Source organism: Neopelma chrysocephalum, unplaced genomic scaffold, assembly GCF_003984885.1.
Source record: "Neopelma chrysocephalum unplaced genomic scaffold, ASM398488v2 Primary Assembly neopelma1_91, whole genome shotgun sequence".
Taxonomy (NCBI): Eukaryota; Metazoa; Chordata; class Aves; order Passeriformes; family Pipridae; genus Neopelma; species Neopelma chrysocephalum.
Genome location: NW_020897753.1, coordinates 1,480,464 through 1,485,902, shown reverse-complemented (window position 1 = coordinate 1,485,902; position 5,439 = coordinate 1,480,464). Strand labels below are relative to the sequence as shown.

The 5,439-nt window shown below is 36.5% G+C and overlaps 1 long non-coding RNA gene across 1 annotated transcript; it reads left to right on the top strand.

Moving 5' to 3' along the window:
- Positions 1–548: 548 nt before the first annotated feature.
- LOC113972371 lies at positions 549–4,667 on the top strand. The gene is made up of 3 exons (XR_003535875.1): positions 549–919; positions 1,183–1,482; positions 4,556–4,667. It is a non-coding gene; the product is annotated as an uncharacterized LOC113972371 (long non-coding RNA).
- Positions 4,668–5,439: the final 772 nt, after the last annotated feature.

Here is a 5,439-nt window from a genome sequence, read left to right as displayed (position 1 = left end):
CTAATGAGTGAGGAAATGCCACCACAAGTTATTTCTTGAATTCTTCAGTAGATTTTTGTGTTCTGAATGACTGTTAGAGAAGTACAAATTGCTTCTCAAATTCTCAGTCTACCTTCCCTCATCCTCAAATTCTAAATGAGATTTTCACCTATTTTTGCGTGTGATTTTACAGATTAAAACTAAACATTATCTTGCATATTTCTTCCTTTGGTTTTGTTATGTTAAAACCTACAACTACTTTAAGGAGATGCTTATGTCAAGGATTGGTACCTGTAAAGTCTAGTAAGTATATATGTATTTTATTCAGGTATTGCTGTGCTTGTTTTTACCTAAACTGCATTGTAATTGAATGTCACTGGTTTTCAAAAGCTTTATTTCAATATATCTTTCTTTGACATGTATAATACCTTATAGATGTTATATTGTTATATATAATATCTCATAGATATTATATATCTTATCTTTATAGAGCTATTTAACTTATAATAGTCAGACATTGATGTGATACAAATAAATAGCATTTATCATTTGGGTGATCACATTCATATAACTGCATAAAGTGACATTATCTTATTGCAACAATATTGTAAAATGATACATCTCATTATCACAATTAGTGTGAGGTTTACGCTGTGTTTGATATTTGACACTGTCCAGTGTTCACCAGATCATGTATATTGGAAGATATCAGGAAGAGCTGTCAGAGGTGGTCTGGATTTCTTCCTGGTTTATTTTGGGTTTGTTTTTTTTTTCTTCTTTATTTTTTGATCTTCTACCTTTTCTGTTTCCTGTTTTCTGTAATTATTTGTTTCTTCCTGCATTGCTGAGGGAGGACACTTCACCTTGGGAGCAGATTTCTGCCTGTCCTTAAGAGGAGACTCAAAGGAAGAGGGAATACTTCTGAAAGGTTTCATGTGGGGTAAGTACACAGGATACTTTCTGGCCTCCATCTGCTGAGTAGCTCAGAGATTTCTTGATCTGGTTTATAGTGGCTGAATATTTAATAACCCTCTGATTTTATTTTCTATGAAGCTGTTCAGTGTCCCCTAGTGCTCCTGTAAGTTTATGGTACTCACCATACTTTTTAGCAAGTAGTTCCTTAAATCTCCTTCCTCTCTGCTACATGAAAACTTCCATTTGTTTCCAGCATAGCTCCTAATAACTTAATTTGATCCCCCACAGGTTTTGTTTTGGAAGAAGCAATGAATACTTGGTCTCTTTCCAACTTCTCTACACCACTCGTGATTTTGCACATCTTTTTAGTCATCCCTTTTTCAGACTAGAGAAAAAATATGTATTGGGCAAGTTTAAGAAAAAAAACAAAAACAAAGCAATTTTTAAGACTTTGAGAAAACACTACTGCTTATGAAAGTCTCACCATCCATTCTGCAGAATGAAGGGCAGTATTCTGCTTTCCTCCAGGATTAATAGATGGCTGAGATGTCTGATTCTGTTTGTTATGCCTTTATCATCACTCGCAAGGTAAGTATGATGGGGTTTGCAGGCTGTTCTGCAGGCAAACAGAACCACCCAAATAAATTACAGCACCTATCATAGGTAACAGACATTTTGTTCCCTATTTAATAACTTTAATAACAGTGAAACAGCTGTAGTAATAAATAACAAAATAACAGTTAACAGAAACAGACTTTTCAATATTATTATCAATCACAATGGAAGTAACAAAATTCCATCTGCAATCACACAACATCAGCTGGAAATAATCAGAAGAATTCCACTGGCAATGCACTACTTGGAAAAATCCAGCCATTAATTTAGATAAGGGATTTTTATTTCTTTTGGGTACTTCAGGATAGATTAGATCACATCAAGGGAAAAATACCGTGATTCTGGCTTTTGTCCTTTGTAGTAGAAGCAATTGGCTTTCTTTGCCAGGTGGATGAGGCTGGGTGGGATCTGCGGAGATCACAAGGCACAGTTTCCCAGAGCAGGTTGCCCAGGATCCCATCCCATCAGGTTTGGAATACTTCCAAGGATGGAGCCTCCACAACCTCTCTGGGCAACCTGTTCCAGCGATCACCATCACATAAATAAGTATTTTCTTACATTTAGCTGGAGTTTCCTGTGTTTTAATATGCCTCTTGTCCTGCCTGGATCCCCTTGAGAAGAGAGTGGCAGTTTTCTTTGCTGAAGGTCAGACTGAAGTGAAGGCATCGAGTACTTTGCTCCTTTCTGTGTCCTCTGTCATCAGGTCCCCATCCCACTCAGGAGCAGCCCCACATTTTCCCTGGACTTCCTTTTGCTGCTGATTTACTTGTAGAAACCCATCATTTTGCACCTCACATCTCTCAATAATTGAACTCCCCATGGGTCTCAGTTTAAATGTAACAGATGAGTTTAGATTTGGCTAATTGCAAATTAGTCTGGCTCTAGCAGAGGTTTCAAGGCTGAGTTTTACAGATGTTACTTGAAGAACCAGGAGTTTAAGAAAAGTAAAATTCCATTCCCAAACCAACACAACTGTTGCTTTGGACCTCAGTTTTCCAAAATGTTGGAAATCTTATTTTCAAACGAATTCTTACCATCAAAGAAAATCAAACTCTGCTGGCCTTGGTATATCTTTACACTGCATTTAGGAATGGAATGGCCCATATGAAAATGGAAGTAACTTGTTATATTGTTCCAAATGTCTGCCTTTGGTTTTTGCCCTTTTCTATCCTTAAAAGAATGTTTTCCTGAGGAAACAAAATGTCTTTGTTGCTCAGCTTAGCTGGAGCTCATGTAACACAGGTAGCTTCTTAGAATTAGCTAGTGGTTAATATACACGTTGGTAATTATAGATATTTAATTTATTTCTGAGCAGGTGGTAAAAAATATTTTGTCTAGATGGTTCAGTCCTCTAAAAGCACTAGTTTAGAAAATTTCTTTGCCTCACAAATCCCTCTGACACCTTCTACAGCACTGAAAAATCACTATTGATCACAATATAGATCTAAAGTCTGTGTATTTCACAGTTAAAATACACCAAACATTTAAGAGTTTAAGAAATCTTCCTGTTTTTCCTCTGTGACTTTTTCTTCATTTGGATGTACTCACTTCCCCCCACTGAGTCACTGCCTTTGGATCATCAAACAATCTATAATCTGTGTTTTACAGAAAGGTTTTCAAAAAATAATAATCTACTCCCAAATGCAAATGGAGCGAACAATGATGAATTGGGCTCACAGTCAATTAAAAGTTTAAGCAAATGCTCAAACATTTTACCATATGGAAGCACTTCGGAGCAAGAATTCAAAATTAACCCTGTATGGGATTTACATGCTGAACTGGGAAGGCAGGTCATGTGAGCACCCAGAAATCAAGTGTAACACTTGTATTTACTGACTGATCCATTGTCCTGTTCTATGGCAATATTAAGGAAGATGAGACTAGGGAATGCAGTCCTCCACCCTTGATCTGCAGGCAGAGACATTCCCACCCATACACAGGACTTACTTGCACCTTGTAGTCTTTTGATAATGCGCATGAAAAATCTTCTATACCGTATGTGTGAAATGAGGGGCAGAAATGACCTTTTACCACGATTTCCATGGTGACAATCCTCATTTTGATGTCATTAAACTGTTCACTAATATTAGGGACATCTGGAGTGGACATGATGTAACAAGTAAAAGCAGAAGAAAGGGACACTTTGTTGAAGATTGTGCTTTAAATTTTTGAGACACATCTGCTTTAGAAAGGCTTTGCAGTGCCATTGTCTCACAGGGCAAACAGCATGTGGGCAAAGCAGGTACTTACAGCCTGGGCTCTTAACTTGCTGTGAGGAGATGTCTTCCATTCTTAATCTTTGAAATTCATTCAGTGTGTCCTGGATATGAGAAGAAAAGAAACGATGCACCATTTCTTTCAAAACTGTTTTTATTTTGGAAGTATACACACATCTGTGTATTTGTAGGTATCCTACATCATTCACATTAGCAATGACTGAAATAAAATGTCACTCGATTCTCTTCTTTTATCCTTAATATATAGGGCTTAAACAGTCTTGTTATGCTGCTGTGAGCTACTGAGCTGTATTTGCCACATTTGTTAAGACTGACATCCCATAAATAAAAGATCTAAGAATTCAGCTTATCTGCTTTTGAGAGGCACGAATATGTTCACATATTGTATGAGCTAAAGGAATCGGGGCTCCTTTGGTGGAAGAAAACCAGGTTATAATTGGTAGCAGCAAACTGTGTGATCATTAAGAAAATGTACACTGTGTGTGTTGATTTTCAATAAACAGAAGCAATGGCCTATTCTCTGTTTAGCGGAAGACACTTCAATAAGTATTTTAGATATATATATTTTTAAACATTCTGTTTTATTAGTACTAGGAATGTAATAATAACAGATATCAGAACTCCAGTGTTTCCAATGAAATCTCATATTTAATGATATTTAATATTTGTTGGATTTTGCAGAAAACAAAAACTAAAAGGAGAAATGGTTGTTTAGTAAACAATTACATATTCCATTTGTTACTATTAATAATTTTGCACCTGTACTCCTCTTTTTTATTTTATTTTTCCTTAAATTGTTCTCACTGAAGGTGCCTGCTCTTTTCCCAGGCTGATGCATTTGCTTACATGTGCACCCTGATGATTTCACCCAAGTCAGCATTGTTTCTAGAATTAACAAACCTGGAACCAAAGCACATGTCTCAAAAGGTAAGCAAATCTGATAGACTATTTCTAAGTGTAATATCTGACAGAAAAACTGGGATCTACTCTATTGGCATTGACAGGTACAGTGGGAAAGTTGTTTTCCTTAGGGATGATTGTTCTGTCCAATACTAACATTGCTCACACTTTGGTGACATCATTCATTATATATTTTGAGCAGTCTTACATTCCTGATTAAAGTACATAAAAGTTCACTGAAATTCTCAAAAAATTATTGTTTCATTCAGCCCCAGTGCCATGGGCATCACAATCACTTAAATATTTTTTTTCTGAGTGTTTGCTTGATTGTATTTCACATTAGCCTGACCTAATTTACCCACATCTCAAAGGCCATGCCAGGTTTCATTCCCTGTAAGTCAGTATAGCCTCTTGGAGAGCCTGGGGTTACATCCAGATCCAGTGGAAGTAGCTACAGCCTTGTTTTATTACTGCTGGAATTTGACCTATAAGAAAAAACCTTGCTTCCATTTTTATCCTGCTGAAGCCAAGAAACCTAAATTCTGGATTTCCCTATATTTCTTCTAAAACAAACAAGCAAACAAAGAAACTCCAATGAAACACATACACAATTTCCACCCCCCTTCCACCCAGCAAAATACTGTCCATGACTACTGATATAAATCTTGTTCATGCCTTTCACTGTTACTTCCTGTTTGGAGCTATCCTTGATGTACTTTTTTCCCAAAGAAAAGTCTTAAAATCATCTTTTTTATAAAGGGAGAATCTAGAAAGTCTTCCAAGAAGTAAAATT